Source organism: Crocodylus siamensis, chromosome 1, assembly GCF_052110815.1.
Source record: "Crocodylus siamensis isolate JL-2025a chromosome 1, ASM5211081v1, whole genome shotgun sequence".
NCBI classification, from domain to species: domain Eukaryota; kingdom Metazoa; phylum Chordata; order Crocodylia; family Crocodylidae; genus Crocodylus; species Crocodylus siamensis.
Genome location: NC_143395.1, coordinates 240,195,636 through 240,214,296, shown reverse-complemented (window position 1 = coordinate 240,214,296; position 18,661 = coordinate 240,195,636). Strand labels below are relative to the sequence as shown.

The window sequence follows — 18,661 nt, the reverse complement described above, 5'->3', positions numbered from 1 at the left end:
CAAATGATAAATTCAAAAAATGCTATGGCTTTCTTTCCTCCTGCTTAATAAGAAGCTTGCAATTTTCCTAGCTTTTCTTGGTGAGAGAGTAGAAGAAAGGACTCCTAACAGCCTTAGAAAAATCTTAAAAAATAAAAACAGGCATTTCTTATACAGGGCAGCCAATGGCCTTTCCTGTATATCTATGAAGAAGCACAAGACACTTCCCTGCACCAGTAACCAACATCATGGGCAGCATCAATCCATCACTACATAGCTAGTAGTTTGTGTACTGTGGACATGAGAGAGGAGTGGAAAAAGATTTGGCTAGGCACCCTTACTGTACTGGTCCAGTTACACTGGCATTTTGGAAGGCATTTTCCTGATAAGGCCAATGTTCCCATACTACCACAAATAACAGTCAAGAAAATAAACAAATTAAATAGGAAACTCAAAGTGATGTAATTAAAACTAATATACATGCAAAACTGGAATTACCATACAGCTCTGTTTTGCCTGTTATTCCCTGAAGTATAAAAATATCCCTCAAAGGAGAGGTCATTAGTCTGACTTACAGTATCACCTGAGGCTGCCCCCTACATGCCAGATGTCCTCCGTTCCTTCCATTTGGTTGATTAAACTTCAACCTGGAAAGGAGTGAGGAATAGTGAGATGGGCAAATTTGTAGATGACAGGAAATTATTCAGGGTGGTAAAAATCCAAAGCCTGACAGTGAAAACATACAGAAGGATCTCACAGACTTCAGTGAATAAGCAACCAAATGGCCAATTAAATTCAGTGCGAGTCACTTAACTGATACAAAATAGCTCCATATGCACATAAATAACAATGGACTCTACATTATCGTTAACTAACCTGCAAAGAGATCTTGAAATTGTTGTGGATAGTTCCATAAAAACATCAACCCCAGGTTCAGCAAAAGTCAAAAAGGCAAATGGAATATTAGGGCTTATTAAGAAGGGGTCATAATTAAAACAAAACAGAAAATGCCATTTAGCCACAGCATAAGGAGTTGATTATACTTCTCCTTGGGTAAAATTTGGTATTACAGACCATACAGAAAATCTTTCAATTGATTAGTGCTATACCATAATGTTCTCTTTGCTCTTTCTCTTCAGTTTACTCTCAAGCCAAACTTTATCTGAAGTGTATATTCTTGTATGAAGGATGCATTATGTTTATATTATATTGTAATTTGCATATTGTCTTGATGGGATAGTTTTAGCATTCTCTGTGGGACACGTGGAAATCCCCAAGAGATGGATCATGGTAATCTGAGCATGGATGATTTAAACCAGGTGTGCTTTACATCCTTTCCTTCAACCACTGGGAAGTAAGAATATCTACAGAACTCAGCTCTATCCCACCTGCCCTAAAATTCTACCCTACCCAATACCTGGTACATCCAGTTAAGACTTTCTCTGCCATAGAATCTGTGCTAAATCAAAGGTGCTTTCACATAAAATTTCCCATGTAAGTGAAGAGTTCCTTGACTCAAAATTTCCATGAACCATTTTACAGTTCCAGTCTATATGAATTTACTCTAGGTAAGTTCCACCATGGATACATACTGGCACACCAGAGAAACGAAAATATAAAAGTGCTTAGGGGTTGTCTCTCTTTCCCTTACACTTCAGCTTAGATCTTCCTTCTACCAGGGGTGTAGAGGATGGGAAAAGAACTGGCATAACTTACTCTGGCTCCAGGCCAGGAGGAGCAGTAGAGGAATGTCCCTAACACAACTGGGGTCATCCAGCTCCCCTAATTGGTGAGTATGGGCAGTGCAAGAACATGCACCAATTTTTTCCCCTAGGGACAGTCTTCCATTTGAATGTAAAGCCACTCAGATCGTGCAATGCTGTTATCACGTAATTAAAATAACATCTGTGACAAGCTTAAAGTTCTCATTTTCAGAAACTCAGAGTTTTTTTCACACGATCAATTCAATACTGAGATTTTATAATATACAAGTCCTTAAGCTATATTTTCTCATTCACTTGTATTCCTTTACATACAGTTGTTCAGGAATAATCTACCTGTTTCTTTAATTTTAATGGAAATTTTCGTGGATTTTTAATAATACTCTTGACCCTGAAGACACCAGCTCTATGCAGACCATTAAGTACTAGGTCAAAATGAAAAGAAGTGACACAGAGTATTGTTCCTGTGTGATTTCTTGAGGAATTTGCTCAACTAACCATCTATTCACAGTCCTTGGTATTACATTCAGACAATTCAGTGGAGAGCTCGTAAGTTTGTTTTATATATATTATTTAAATAGCCTACAAACTATTTGTGTTGGACTAACTTGATCTCATCCCTATGGTTTATATCTTTAAACCAAACCAAATTAGAGTGCATGAGTCAGTGTTCATGGAAATAAACTCACTCATGCATCATGTGTAAATTCACACATATTTGAGAAAAACTGTGATTTTCCTCGTGTCTTTTTTCTATAAAGAATTTTGAATGTCTGAAAATACAGTTTTACAGTTTTCTACCTATAGCAGTCAATTCAACATCTCTAAAAGGGCATGCACAAAGTCTGGATCCAAGGAATAAGGCTAAATTCACTCTTGATGTAAGTAAATACATTTATTTCAATGTAATTTCAGCAGCTGATGCTAATAAAACTTGGCCTCTGCCCAGGGCCAGCACAAGGTATATGTCCCTTTGGGATGAAGCATGGTAGATCTCCAACAGTATCCAGCAAAACTACATGGAAGTTTAGGGAAGAAAGGGAAGAATGACTTTGCCAAATGAAACTCGACACATAATTTAAGGGAAGTAAGAAATACCAATACTATCTAACTAGGAATTACCATTTTGAATAACACTCTGGGATTTTCAGTGATCACCAGCAATCAGCTCCTCAGTTTTATATCTCATTTAGTGCAGAGCATGGTGTCTCCAACTACTGCAGGCTGCTGGCTTAAGCACTGAATTAAAGGGAACAGTGCCACCTACTGAAGCACATTCAGCAGATACTGAAGCAATAAAACTATCCTCAGAGGTCCCCCATCCACAGACTAACACAGCTTGACCCTGCTTAGCTCCTAGGATCACAGCCAAAACTGCTATACCTGCAGGCTAATATTTTATAATCCTGTCTTTAGTTGATTGCTGTTCATTATGTTCTTTATTTTAGAATATCAGTCCCCATATTCATTTATTTTCATATTTACAGGATTCATTATATTTTGCCTAACTAGAGTGATGCATGTCTCCACTGATGAATCAACCTAAGGGACTAAATGGACTTCTTAAATTTAAAAGTATTATCCATATGCACAGATGGCTCATTATCTGGTTGATTTCTGCCTTTTACAAGAATTCAAAGAAATCTATTCATTTTGATAAAGGACTGAAAGGTTATTTCATGTTCATATTAATAAAATCATGCATACAGCACTGTAAATTGACACTGTGTTTTCCAAACCTTTCATGGCAAGTCATATTGCTTGTCTAATACCTCAATCAGCAAAGCCCCAGTTGTAGCTCCAGGAGGGAGTTTTGAGAATATTTAATTTCTGAAGCATTGTTCATCTACTTCCTCTGGACTAAAAGGAAATTTCTTTGAATGGAATTGGGAAGCTGGACATGCTATGTTTTCATTATACCTAAACAAGTCCATGGGGATTGCATTCAAGAGTCAGCACTGAGTTCCAAAACTGCATAACAAGACCATTCTTAAAAACTAAGTGTGTTGGGTTATGAAGACATTTCCCAGGACAACTAGTGGAATTCTTACAGACTGAAGCATTGCAGAAAAGGGCAAAAACCATTTCAGAATATACAGATGAGAACCACCTTGTATCAACAGGAGCTGGATAAAATGATCTTAATTGCTTTGCATAAATGGTATTAGGTTTTTTTTTTATTTGTTATCTCCACTTTAGACTTAATTATTGTGTAAAGTCTTTTCCATTAGAAATCCCAGATTAGGTATTAGGAAACTTAGCTCCTGTTCCAACCTGCTACAATGTCAGCCACAAGACAAGGACAGCAGAATCCCTCTGGATTTTACCTGTAGCTGTAAGCTTGACCACATTATTAATAACCAGGGACCCTGGTTTTCTCTGATTAAATTAAAAATCCCCAATTTTTTGGATTTAAAAAGTAACCCCAAATACACATTTTCCCATGATTAAAATGAAACACCACTTACATACATACATACATACATACATATATATATATATATGTGGTGTTTTGTTTTGATCTGGAAAAATGTGGATTTTGGGTTACTTTTTTTAATCTGCAAATTGGAGATTATTTTTTATCAGAGAAAACTAAGATCCTTGATCATCAGTGGACCAAATCACACAGATTATAAAATTTGAGGTTCATTCACCTGTTCTTCTACCAATGTCACATATACCATAACCTACTTACAGCGCCTCTCTGATATCTACCTGGGATAGATGGGGGTGATCCCTTTGTGAAAGCATGAATGAACACTGATTTGACATCAGTTCCAAAAACACACAAGCACATGGCAGAACACTTTAACTTTCAACATTCCATCACTGACCTCAGAGTAGCTGTTTGTAAACAACAAAACTTTCAAAAAGAACTTGAAAAGGAAATTGAGAACAAGAAATAATCTATAACCTGGTCTAAACTACAGTGGGAGCACCTGCACCCGTTATTAATGCACTATGAGCTTACTGTACAGTAAAATACAGCAGAGTAAGCTTTCCCCAGAGCACATCTACACATGCACCCATCAGGAGCAAATTTGTAGCGCTACTCCTGCCCCGCTCTGCCCTGCTACAGCAGGCAGAGGGAGCTCCACGTTCCCCCAGGTGCCAGCCCTGGGCTGGCAGAAGGCACTAGGGTCAGACCTGGGCTCTGGGAGCAGGAAGAGCTGTCCCACTGCCAGGGAAGCTGTCTCCCAGACCCATGCTTACATCAGCAGATTGGGGCATAGGGCTGGGAAACTGTCTCCTCCCCCAGCATTTGTTTTTCAGCCCCATGCTCCGATCTGCGAATATCAAAATATAACAGATTAAATGGTTTACAATGGGTCATTGGATTTCCACTCGTATAAAGGAGAGGGGGTAACTAGCCAATTACGCTGCATGATAACGTTACAATTTTGGCACCCTCCTCTAACCTTAATCTGTAATTCTCTGTTGCTAGGTTCATATGCATTCCAAATGGTAGAAGAATGGGTAGTGGACAGTATGCCTTTTGGATTAGCAGTGGTATACAATTATCATCTGAAGGTGTTTTATAATAGTATGTATAACAAGAATCTATAAGCACTGACAGAAGTGTTATGCCCTTCTTATCAATGGATGAGTGTAAAGCCAGAATAAAACAGATTATTAAAAAATGCATTAAAACAAACAAGATTCTCACAGTTAAAACTAAACTTACTTTGCACTATTTGACAAAAAAAGTCCTACTTTTTCTAACATTTTAAGATGATATAGGACAAGCCTTCATATTAATTATAGATCTTCTATCAGATCTACACTTTAAAACTGACTACATTTCATTTTAATCATAACCAGACCAGAGTCTGAGTTTTTGTGGTACTGAAAATGACTTTTAACTATGGGAGCAGTTCTGTGTTTGAATATGAAAGGCAAACACAAGACATACTCTATGTTAAATAACATCCACTAAAGCAAATACAAGCCAACCAGAACAAACACTTCAAGCAAACTAGCAGAGTAAACAACATAAAGCAGGGAGAAGGAGAAAGACCAGGCACAAGCTGCATTGTTCCTTCTTTGGAAAAAGAGGTCTTGGAGGGCTTCAGTGACTACCAGATTTGTTTGCTTTCAAGAAAACATCTTTTGGCATAAGAATTAAAATTCTCCTTACTGTTCAGTACTGGAAGAAATAAAGCTTTTAGCGCCTTATAGCTTCCAAATTAGTTTTAATGCTTCCAAGAACATCACAATATTTTAGTACAATGATAAACTCAGATATTTCTTAGTCAATATTTAGGTGCTTATTTATAGTCCATGACATGGACACTACCACCATACAGCTGACAGTCATCATTGGCAGCCATCTGTCTTGGGAGACAATGGGGATTGCACCCTTGGTAGGTTACCAGATACTACCACAGCTTCTTGAGTGGATGAGGAGTCTGATTTCTGACAGGCTTTGACAACTGACAGGCTCTGACAACTCTGACAAGTTGCACATACAAACTTGGTTGAGCTTGTGCTGGCATGCCGAGTACTGTTTTGTCTTCCCTGCCTCTGATAGTTTCATAGTTAGTAGGGTTGGAAGGGACCTGAGCAGATCATTAAGTCCCACCCCCTGCCATGGCAGGAAAGAGTACTGGGGTCAAACAACCCCAGCAAAGTGATTGTCTAGCCTTGTCTTAAAGACCCCCAGGGTAGGAGCCAGCACCACTTCACTTGGAAGTTGGTTCCAGATCCTGTCCTGACTGTGAAGCAGCACCTCCTGATATCTAATCTAAATCTACCCTCTGCCAGCTTGTGACCGTTATTCCTGGTCACTCCTGGTAGTACTTGGGGGAACAGGGACTTCCCCAGGGCCTGCTGGTCCCCTCTGACTAGTTTGTAACAGGCCACTAGATCCCCCCTCAGCCTTCTCTTGTGGAGGCTGAACAGGTTCAGGTCCCATAGCCTCTCCTCATAGGGCCTGCCCTGCTGCCCCCGATCATGCGAGTGGCCCTCCTCTGGATCCTCTCCATGCTGTCCACATCCCTCTTGAAGTGCGGTGCCCAGAACTGGACGCAGTACTCCAGCTGCGGCCTGACCAGTGCCACATAGAGGGGGAGGATCACCTCCTTGGACCTGCTCGAGATGCATCTGTGGATGCATTACAAAGTGCAGTTGGCCTTCCTGACTGCATCCCCACACTGCTGGACCATGTTCATCTTGCCATCAATGATGACTCCAAGATCTTTTCCTGACTCTGCACTGACAAGAAGGGAGTTCCCCAGCCTGTAGGTATGCTGCTGGTTCTTCCTCCCCAGGTGCATCACCTTGCACTTATCAGTGTTGTCATTATTGACCTTCTCCATCTCAAAGTGATGTAAGCTCTGTTTCATGTCAGCTTTCCACTCACACTGATCCAAAACAATTGATTCCCAGCATTGGCCATTGATGTGCAGCTCACAAAGGTTTTTCTTGCAGACATCAACAAAACGGATTTTGGACTGTCCAAGTTGATATTTGCCAGTGGTCAGCTCACCGTAAAGCAGGGGCGGGCAAAATATGGGCCTTGGGCCAGATTTGGCCCATCAAGCCATTCTATTGGGACCCCTAAAAAATTAGTACATTAATATTTATTCAATCCTGGTTGCCTGTCAAAGCTGACAGAAGCCAGGGGCAGTAGGACCCAGTGGAAGCCCTCAGCAGGACTGAGCAGCCATGCCTCGCCCCGCCCCACCCCCAGCCATTTCACTCTGTTCCTGCCCTCACACTTCTCTGGCACTGTGTGGCTCACAAATCCATCACTGGACTGGGGAGCATGGGGACCTGCTGGTACCTCTGTGTGTGCAGTGGCACTGTGTCTGTGTGTGCAGGCATGGACAGAGTGTGTGTGTGTGTGCGTGTGTGTGTGCATGCGCGCGTGCACATGCACGTGCAGGCAGAGGCAGAGTGTGTTTTTTCAATCACTTCCAGGCTTTCATCATTTATGCTAACTTTAGGAGGGCAGTCAACTTGTTGATCTATGACTACCATCTTTTTTAGGTTAATGGTCAGACCTAAATCATCACAAGCACAAGAAAGGAGATCCATGAGACTTTGCAGTCCTGCTTCTGAATGACTAACTTTTGCTGCATCATTGGCAATGGGCATTTCATGGACAAGAACTTCTTGGGTTTTTGTTTTTCCTTTGAGACAAGCAAAATTAAAAGTTTCCCATCAGATCTGGTCTGAAGGTATACTCCTTGTGAACAACCTCTAAATGCATATTTCAGTAGGTAGCAAAGAAAACCCCCAAAAGTGCCAGAACTAAGCTATAGCCCTGTTTGACACCACTCTTGATTTCAAGTTATTCTGAACGTGAAACCATTGAACTTTACTGTTCCACACAACTTGATGATGCTTAGTTGCTTAGGAGGGCAGCAAATCTTCAGGATTCAGAACAAAGCATCTCTGCTGATGAGTTCAAAAGCTTTGGTGAGATCAACAAATGCTATATACAGAGATTTCCTTTGTTCACAGCACTTTTCTTGTAGCTGTCTATATTAAGGAGAATATCATATCCACTGCAATCTACTAGATCTTAAACCACATTGAGACTCAGGGTAGACTCTGTCCACAAAAGTCTGCAGTCTTATCAGGACAGCTTTGGCAAACAGCTTCCCAATAGTACAAAGTAAGGATATACCACAATAGTTAACGCAGTCACTCATATCACCTTTGTTTTGTAGAGAGTGACTATGCTTGCATCCTTCATGTCTTGAGGATTTGACAGTCAAAGTTTGTGAAATGTAATGATCTGCCCAAATGGATCAACCAGCAGGATTTTCTCTACTCTGTGCATGGATACTATAGAACAAATACTAGATTCAAATCCTTTCACAGTTTGTGTCTTCTGATCACATTTATTGCAGCTACTAAATTATCTGATTATTTGTTATTTTTCTCCTAATACACTTACCTATTGATTATTACTGTCCTTTTTTATCCAAGTAGAAACCCAGTAGGATTACCATCTCTTTTTCAATAATCACCGAGGCTGGTTGGAAAACTGCATATAAACACATTTAGTTAAGATACAATTTAAAATAAAGACATATAAAACCACTATGTTTAACAAAGAAGAAAATATACAATGAAATCTGTCTGAGATGGAATCACTTGGGACCAGGAAGAGGTACATACACCCACAGGCACACGCGCACACACACACACACACACACACACACACACATACTAGATAATTACTTGTTCCATGATATACAAGGTGGTTTTACAAATGGCCCCACATTTCCTTTCCGTTTATGAATTAAACAGTTTCCAGGTTATTCAGAAAATAAATAATTCCCTATAAGGTAGGCTAGGACCATAGAAATTTTACAGTTTGAGCAGGTTTCTGGTTTTTACAGGTTCCATCTTAGAAAGGTTTCACTGTATTTTTAATTTAGAAATAAATTTTAATATTGTAGACATTTAATCAAGACATACAAATAACATCATTTTGTAATGGCATTATGATATACAATAGAATACATATTCAGGGTGACCACCCAGAAAAGAAAGTGAATGGCTTGGCCTTACGTACATCAATAATGATGTCTCAGAATGCCTGTGCTTCCCAAAATTTGTCACTCAGTTATACAAAACTACAAGAATCTTTAAAAAAGGTACAGCAGCACTAAAGAACTTGGAAAAAACTATAGGAAATATATAGTTTATTATAATATTTCATGTAACACATATTCCCAAGCATTCTCTTTAGCTGGGGTTGACAATGTTTTCCCTAGGCCCTGTGATATTCTAGCACTTAAAAAAACACCTTAATGTGAATGTTAGTCCTTCCCTCGGATGTGGCATTTAGTCCTATAGATCACCCTAATCCTGTGTGCACTCCAGGTCTTTTGTCTACCCCTGTTTCTATCACACTTGCCACACCTCACATTTATTCTATATTAACTCAGAAGCTAACCCTGAGTCAGGAGGAATCTCACCAGTGTCTAACCTGCTTAACCTAACTTTTGATCCCTGGACCCTCTATTTCCTAACAGATCTTTGTCTGTTCTCCGAGGGTGTCTCTTGAGAACTGCTTGTAACCTGCTGGCACAATTTGGATTCTGTGGTGACCGCTCATGACCATATTGGATTAGTTAAGCCTTGAGGGATCTACCCATGACCTCCAGCCTCCTCCATAGTGACATCCATACCTTACAGGTATCACTCTGTTGTCATTCACCTTTTTGTATTGGTTTCAGCTCTCCTGGCCTTGCTTACTAGTTACTCTGACTGTAGGCCTCTATCCTAGGCCCACTTTCTCTGGCCTGGCTCCCTCTGTCTTTCCCGGATCTCCGTCATTTGGCCCTTTTGGCCTCATCCCACCTCCATCTTTTTATCAGTGCTCAGACTCTGCTCTACTTAGCCTCTGGCAGCCTCTGTCTCTGTCCTCTCAGTTTTGGCCCACTCCTTTGCACCCATGCCTTTATAGGAGTCAAAACCTTGAGTACCTTTCAGGCATCCCTGCATGGCCTCCTAACCATCCCTACAGTACAAACTGATCCTTCATCCTGAAACAGTCACTAGCAAGTTGTTTCTTATCTACTATTCTGTGGCCAAAGCCTCTTCCCCACTCACTGGCTTCCTCCTAGCCCTTTTGGTATGTCCTGGCTTGCAGCATCCACTCCTTTCTAGCCTAATAGGAGATCCAGTCTTTGCCTGAAGAACTCTCCCAGGTTTCTATCCTATGAGCTCTTCCCACTTCTGGTCAGACATTATCTCTCCACTTAATGGGCAGCCTACTGCTGCTTTCCTGGCTGAGCTGCAGTTGTTTCCTTCTTGACTACCTGGGGCTCTATCCTACTGTCCTATTTCTACTCAGCTAGCTCTTCAGTAAGTACCCTTTAGCTCCCTAGATACCTACTGCCCTGCCTGTGGACCTTATCTGTTACACTCTCAACCCTCATGTAACACAAGCCTCTGGCTGCCTGTTACACTAATGAAATACAAGTTATCATGATGATTCTCACAGCTTTCTCATCATATCTCAGCTGGAAGCAATCTCACAGGCTCATCTAATGATAAATCAAAATTATTTGGATGATCCATCTGTTAAACAGCCTTTTTATTTTATGAAGTTCTCCATCCACAGTCCACACTTTCTGAAAAATATTGCATAAACCTCAGCTTTTTAGAATCTTCAGTTTATTTTCAAAACCAATTTGTTTTTGTATTCTTCATCAATTCATCATATCTGATTTTTTTTCTCCCCTCCCCTCCATCTTAGACAAAAAGAAGTTTTGAAGCCCCAATTTAGGAAACTACAAAAATCATGAACATAAATCCTTCTCATAATATATCAAAGATTTTAATAGGGTTTAAGTACAAACTGAAAGTTGAGCATATGCTGAAGTTGAAAATCACTACCCTAAGCAGTTGTTATCACTTGCAGCATGTCAAATACTTTACCAAACAATTTACCATATTTATTCTAAATCTAAGATGAGGTTTTCCTCCCCTTTAACATAGGGGAAAAAAGTCATAATCACATATGAGAGTGTTGAAGTGGGGGGCGTGCAAAGGGTGGGAGAAGGGGCATGAGGGGAAAGGGGGGCTTGATTCTGTGGGGAGGGGGGCAAGCACAGAGCAGAAGTGGAAGGGGGACAAGCACAAGAAGAGGGAAAGTTGCATGACCCCCTCCCCTACTCCCTGCCCCTCTGTAGCAATGCGGGGGATGAATTAAAATGACCCTCCAATAGTTAGATTCTATATATGGAAAATTATAACAAATTTTATCATTGTTATTAGATTTCGTATAAATTAGATTCCATGTATAAAATCTAATTAGTGGAGATGGTCTTAAATTCAGGCTCATCTTAGAATCATGCAAATACAGTATTTTTTCCTCACACAAAGGTCTAATGAGTTCAAAGGGCACAGGGGATTATCTAGGTGCCCAATGTCTTCTTTTATAGTAAGGTGAGACCCCAATCCTACAAAAACTATCCCACAAGCAGGATAAATATTTATTTACATGAGAAGCTGAGCATATAGAAGAGCATATTAATGAATTAACTGAAACTCACATGTGCTGGCATTTACAGGTTTAGGTTCTTCAACCACAAAATACTTCCTTTGTGTGCTCTCTCCTCTGGGCCCACCTAGAGCTGTACTCAAGTGTATGGAATTCCATCTACGCTCTGAAACAGGCTGTCCAACCGGTGGCCTGGAGGCATATGTGGTTTATGAGGGGTTAAATTGCAGCAGCATGACGCAGGGAGGGGAGGATAAGTGTGGGTCCATGTAAGTATGGGTCTATGCAAGTTACATTGTTCAGGGGTGTCAAGGGGTGTGTTCTCATGAACATGTGGTATAGTGGTAGGGCATCAACCCAGCCAGGGGGTGCAACCTGTGAAGTAGAATATATAGACCCTGGTCACTTGGAAGTTGGACAGCCCTGCTGTGAGAGCTTAAGATTTTACATTTTTTTCACTTAGTTGTCTAAAGGATGAAAGTTTTTAATACTTTTGTTTCCATTTGTCTTGACTCAATCTCTCTAGCAAAGGTGCAGGAAGTAACATTCTACTCCTGAATTGGGAGAGTAAAGAGTAAATAACTCTTTTTTTTCCAAAGGAAGTTCATATAAACCAACATGTTATTATTTCTATACTAACAGATGGGTGTTTTACAGATAAATGAAGAGACAAGGTCCCTGCCCTGAGGTATTTGCAATCTAACTAGAAAATAAACCATAGAGAATGACATGCATTAAAGAGCAAAATGAAGGCTTGATTTAAATCCCCACCTTCTCTATTTTTCTATCAACATTTATAAGAGTTTTTTACAAGCCTTTAGTTTTTGTGGATTGATTGCTTCATTTCCCATTTGATAGAATCCATAAAATATCTCTATGCCAAAATGACAAACAAAGGCTGATCAACCTGACAGATGGCAGGGTAGATTGGCACCTTCTAGACTAACTAAATCAAAGATGTATACCATGATCTTTTGGGATCAATTTCCAGCAAGTTTTTAAGACCATATTGCCAAAGTTCGGGCATATTGGTCATAAAATGAACATTTTACATTTTTCCAGTTTTCAGAGAATATGAAAAGCTAGACTTTTATTAATTTGATCACTTCTTGAGGATCTATTAACTAACACTCAAAAGAATTACAATTTAGCCTGGAAGAACTAGTTCAAATAAAGCAATCTTTGAAACTTCAAAACTAAAACAAATGCTCTTTTAAATTAAAATAATGTTTAAATAATGTTTCTCCCATCAATTTTTTTTTCAGCATTCTGTGTTTTCAAGTCCCATATGAGAATGAGATTGCATTGCTGAAATATCATCTTCAAAGGCTTTTTTTCATACAGTTCAAGGCCAGCAGGATGCAGGAAGCACGAGAAAAGAGTTTATTGTAAAAGTGTCAGTCCCAAGAGTTTTAGATAGTTTGGATAAGGTTCAGATAAACTTTTCAACCAAACCTTAAATCATTTGAGGTTTATTGATCACTAACAGTAATTATAGCAATGAATTATTATACATACATTGTGCAGTATTCATTTACATCTTCTGTGATTTTTTCATTAAAAATGAAGTATAAAAATTATCTTTTGGAGAATGTTGCTTAGATTGTTTTATATGTATTTGTAGAGAAATAGCAGGCAAATATAGCTTTTAAATATTTGCTTATGGCTTTCATATTAGAGTAGCTAAAATATTGGGTTATATTTTTTCCTTACACTTGGAAGATGAAATATCTATGATAATACTATAGCATTTGTTAGAAAAGTTGACATTTTAATGGTGCCTATTGTATTTATGCATACTTTAAAGCTCTATCTGAACATATATATAATACTAGACATAAACCTATAATAATAAGTATTATACAAATATTTTGGATTTTCATTATGTAATAAAGAATTAGAAAGTATAGTGTTTCCATATTTCCCACTCTCAAGGCTAGATAATTGTATCAATGACTACTTACATTTTCAAACTAAGCAATTACATAACTAGATAACAGAATAGTTTTGGTCCGGGCACTGACTTCTGTGGTTATAGCTGAGAAAGAAAAAGCAGATACTTGATAACAGGTGGCAGATGGAAGACAGAAGGAATGCAAGGGTGCAAGGTACCTTGAGCTCAAACCACTACCAATGTAGCAGCATTGACTTGGTTCAGCATGTCCTCTCAAGCCACCCGAACTAGTGGAGTACAGACAGAAAGTTAAAGCTACTTTCCTAGAGCAGGGGTACATGATACAATAAACAAACCTGCCCCTAACCTTAGGGTCAAACCCTCTGGGGCATCGGTAGATGTGCAGAGATTAATTTTGTAATCAGATCTGACAGACAAAGTAGCGGAAATAAAATACTTCTGCTTCAGGCCTCCTAAGCTTACTGCTTGAAATGATAACCGTGAACAAGAATTAAAACAAAGTGTTATTGTACTGTAAAAGAACTAGAGGGTAGTATTGTATAATGCAGGAGAAGCAATTGTAACCAAGATGCTTCCCAACATCTACTAACATACCTGCAGATTTTTAGAAAGAAATCCATTATACATCAGTGATTTCCATGACAACCTAATGAAAACAAACAAGAGATATATAAAGAATTATATTTGGATGCATCAAAAGAATAGAACCAATTACAGAACCAAAAGTATTTGAGCGAAATGTTAAACTGTATGAAAAACAACTATCTAGTTAGCATTTCTTAATATAAAATCCTCTGTGATGAGTGAAAAATTCTGCTGTCAAAGCTGCAGATGTATATCTCTCTGACAAGTGACTTAAGTAAGGCTTGTTGTGGCCGGAATTGCTAAACTGATTCTCTTCAAGAATGTTTCAGGCCCCCAAATGTACTTAACTCCAGCTGCACCATTCATCTGGTGTCTCTAGAGGAGGTGCAATGTGAGCAAAAAGAGTTGATATTATTCATTTTATTTCTACCATCTGATCCCTTCCTCCTTTCATTTCTGTGAGATTATCTGCATTCACAGGAATGGGAGGAAGAACCATAATATACCAGAGCACGTTGTAGGACAGAAACTCCATCTTGCTCAACTTTAGGATGACAAACCGCTAGAATGTGATAGGGTCTATAGGTTCCCCATAGTAGATACTCTCATTAATCTATGTGGTATCATGGGAGTGGAGTATATGGGAAAGAAGACTGAGACATTTGGGGCATTTCAATAAAATCCCAGACTTGCTACAGAATTTAGAAATAATGTGCTGCCTAATTATAGACAGAACAAAGCTTTAGGAGAACAGGCTTGCTGTAGGGATTGTTAAGAATAGAGTTTCATAGAGTAAAACTTACTCTGGAATAGAGATATTCAGATATTATCTTCAGATGCAGGTACATGTAGGAGGAAGTGTTCAGATCTGAGATTTTGATTTATCTCAGGATGCATAATTTGCCTCTCAGTCAAAGTTCAACTCTAGAAACTTCATCCTAATGCCAAAAGATGCTTAGATTTAGTGTTTTGCCTTGAGCCCATCTCTAATATGGACAGCTTCCCACAAGGCTTTAGCTGATATGAAAAAAAACTTATTAATCTATTTCTTTTTTAATAGCATATAGGCAACAGACTGTGTAAACAAACTATCAGATCAAAGACTTGTACTTTCTACATAAGGGACTTATAGCTCAGTACATTAAACAATTTTAATTGATTTTCCTAAGTAGAAATGAAGACATTGAACCCAAAGATTAAGCTACAATTTTTTAACTTTGCTTATAGAACAAGGGTTTGGGAAATGCATTCAACCTACTAAATATCTTTCCCTAACTGAATGGTCCCATCACCACTATGCCAAGTTTAGAAACATTATTTATTCCTATAGCTAACATGCATTGTGAGTTCACAATAAATTCAGAAGAACCCATATATCTCTACATTGCATGTCCTTTTCATATGCCTAGCCCTGAAACAAACAGTTAAAATGATGGACTGCTCATTGCTATTCCAAAGTTCTTCTGTGAAGTATGCACAGGAAATAAGATCTGCGGTTCAGGAAGCAAGACACATGTTAATTCCTATACAATGAAGAAATCAATATTAAAATCAGGGCTGCACAGATTCTGAAGCTGTGCTCCAGTGATAGCAAAATATTGACTTACCATTCTCAGCCTGGAGCACAAAACTCAAAGAACATTTGAACTTTAATTAATATACATACAATGCAGTTGCAGCTTACATTGACTAGCTCCCGAAGAGTTTATAAAAGCTCTGCCATATGGTGACCTTGATATGAACTTTTGAGGGAATATTAAATTAAGTTGGAAGCTGGTTGGGGCCAAGCTCTTGTCTGATCAGCTGTCTGTAAAGCGCCATGCCTGCCTATGGAGCTGTATAAAATAACTCTAAATAGGAATAAGTTATATTGTTAAGGTAGCTATAGCCCATTCAAAAATTCCCCCAAAACAAAAAAGCCAAAAATCCAAACCCAAACCCCTGCCAAAACAGAGGGTTATTTAGATGACAAACAGGTTAATCAGTTTGAATTTTTTCAATAACTTACCTTCCAGCTCCTCTCATACTTCTACATACATTTCTGTACTTCATCTGAACATATCTGAGTGATCAAGTTTTACATGTACAAATTCAGAAAGAGAATATTGCATGTACATGTTTCCAGAGAATTCACTTTTCTAGCTGGGACAGGAAACAGCTTCATACTGCCTTAGGCAGCCAGACACCAATATGCTATCCTTTTTGGATGCCATTCTTGCACATCTAGTTTTCCCACTGCATTCATTATACAGGGAACAGAGCCGTGCAAATGTTAAGAGCACCCAGCCTTTGTGTACTGTACAATGAAATGGCTGGCACATGCCTAACTTCAAATTCAGAAGAATGTCCTAATGAAAGGCTAATGAAATGTCACCAAATCCTTCCTGTCCCATTTCCTAAGTAGCCATTGTAGAGGACAGCTAGATAGTAATAACAACTCTCTAGCCTGGTGGTCATGCTCCTTATTTAGATATCCTACTTCTCAGATATTTCTCTTCACTGGAATCTAGTGTATGTTTATTCATTTAAAGGGGGGTAAATGGCAACAGAAAAGATTGAGAGCCCCACCACAAAGAATCCTAGAGCCAGATTGCTTACAAATTCCCTAGGGGGATGGGAGAAGTTGGTTTAAATGACCTCAGGCAAACTCTAATTCCTGAACTACTGGATAAAAGGGGGCATGGGTGCTTCCATCTCTTGTTTAGGTCAAGCACTTCTTTCCCTTTGCTCTTCTTACAGTGCCTGAAAGTAAACTGTTTGATTTAGAAAAAAAACAATTGGTCAGGGTTTTCTTTCAAGAAGGAAAAAAATTATTGACCCAACACAACACATTAATTACTTGATAGTCCTAGGGATCTGGTGCACTTAAGGCTATGGATTCTTCTTACACATTGTTCTTTGAGCTGCTCAGTTGTTTATCAGTGTTAGAGCTAGCTTGAATTTGGAGCAGTCACAGCTGCAGAGGCGGGCAATTATTTTGGGTAGAGGGCTGCTTACTGAGTTTTGGCAAGCCTTCAAGGGACATATGACAGGCAGCCAGGGGTAGCTAAATATTAATTTTCTAAATTTTGAGGGGGCCCCATGGGCTGGATAGAATGGCCTGGTGGGCCACATGTGACCCCTGGGCAGCATTTTGCCCATCCCTGGCTTAAGGCTAAAAACTTTCTCTGACTGTCCCTCACCTGCACAGCTGTGACTTTTCTCTAGAGGGTTGGCAAGGGGCCTGACGGGGAGCTACAGTTATGAGTTGCCATTACAGGTATGATGAGCAGAGACAGGCTTCCTACTTTAGGTGGCGGGGAGAGATGGTTTGGGGGGCTTCGATGTAGGAATATGAAGCTGGGAGGTGGACTTTATCTGGCCCCCTACCATGCTCCCTTCGCCTCTCCCTAAACCCCACTCCTGGACCTACCCATAACCTGCAATCTAGCTATGTGCTGTTTGCACAGGGTTGGGACCCCAGGGCACATCCACACATGCAAGCATGTGCACTTGCAGCAGCTCAAATAGAAACCGTGCATAATTCTATGCAAATGGGAGCAGAGGGAGGATATACTTCTGTGAATAATGAAAAAGTCCATAATTAAACAAATAGCATATTAAAAGAAGGTATTTAGAACATACTTCTTCAGGACATAAGACAGCCATGGAGAAGTACCTGATATTTCAGAGGATGATGAAAAAAACCCTGGGGTGCATCCACACATGCAAGCATATGTGCTTGCAGCAGTTAAAATAAAAGTGGTGCAAATTTGAGCTGGGGATTTTTGCCTCAGCACACATGCTCAGACATGCACTTTGTGGAGGAGCAAATCATGCCACTTGGGGCAAAATAACCCTGCCTGCCTCCTTCCAGATCTTCAGTCAGCACCTGTACTGTCCCCAGCAGTATGAAAAGCTGCCCTGTCCTGTTCCCATCAGTACAAAAAGCTGCCCTGTCAAGGAGCTCAGGGCTACTCACTCTCAGGAACTTCTGGGGCCCAGCCAATTGGTACCTGGGGACACTACCCCTTGGGCCAGCTGGACTGATAAAGTAACCCTGAGAGTTCCCTGAACCCTTTACCCACAGCAACAGTCTGGCAGCGGGGGTTGCTGCCTGGCTGTGACCTGCTATGCACCTGCCAGACCCAGATGGGGACTGCACAGCCAGTAGAGACATCTGCCCTGCTGGGCCAGCTGCCAGTGGGGCTGTGGCTGCAGAGTTGGCCTTTGTGTGGCACTACTGCCATGTGTGCCCCTGCCCGGCCCTATTCCCCACCTGCCCCCAGAGCCCCCCGATCACTGCCCCACTCAGCCCCATCTCCCACTTGTTTCCTGAGCCCCACCACTCAATGCCCCACCTGGTCCAATTTCCCACCTCTCTCCCATACTCCCTGATCACTGCCCCACCCAGGACCAGCATCCTGGTAATTAAAAAAAACAAACAAAAAAACTACACTCATCAGCAGAAGCAGCTGCCATTGGGGTCAATACAGCCATATGGCAGAGCCC

At 40.1% G+C, this 18,661-nt stretch overlaps 1 long non-coding RNA gene across 1 annotated transcript in view; it reads right to left on the bottom strand.

Moving 5' to 3' along the window:
* The window catches only part of LOC149874311 (uncharacterized), a 123,740-nt gene that overhangs the window by 79,890 nt on the left and 25,189 nt on the right, over window positions 1–18,661 (bottom strand). Inside the window, exons 3-4 of the long non-coding RNA XR_016439917.1 lie at window positions 14,180–14,231; window positions 8,608–8,697 (exon numbers count right to left, since the gene is read on the bottom strand). This is a non-coding gene — a long non-coding RNA (uncharacterized LOC149874311). The remainder of the gene's footprint in view (window positions 1–8,607; window positions 8,698–14,179; window positions 14,232–18,661) is intronic.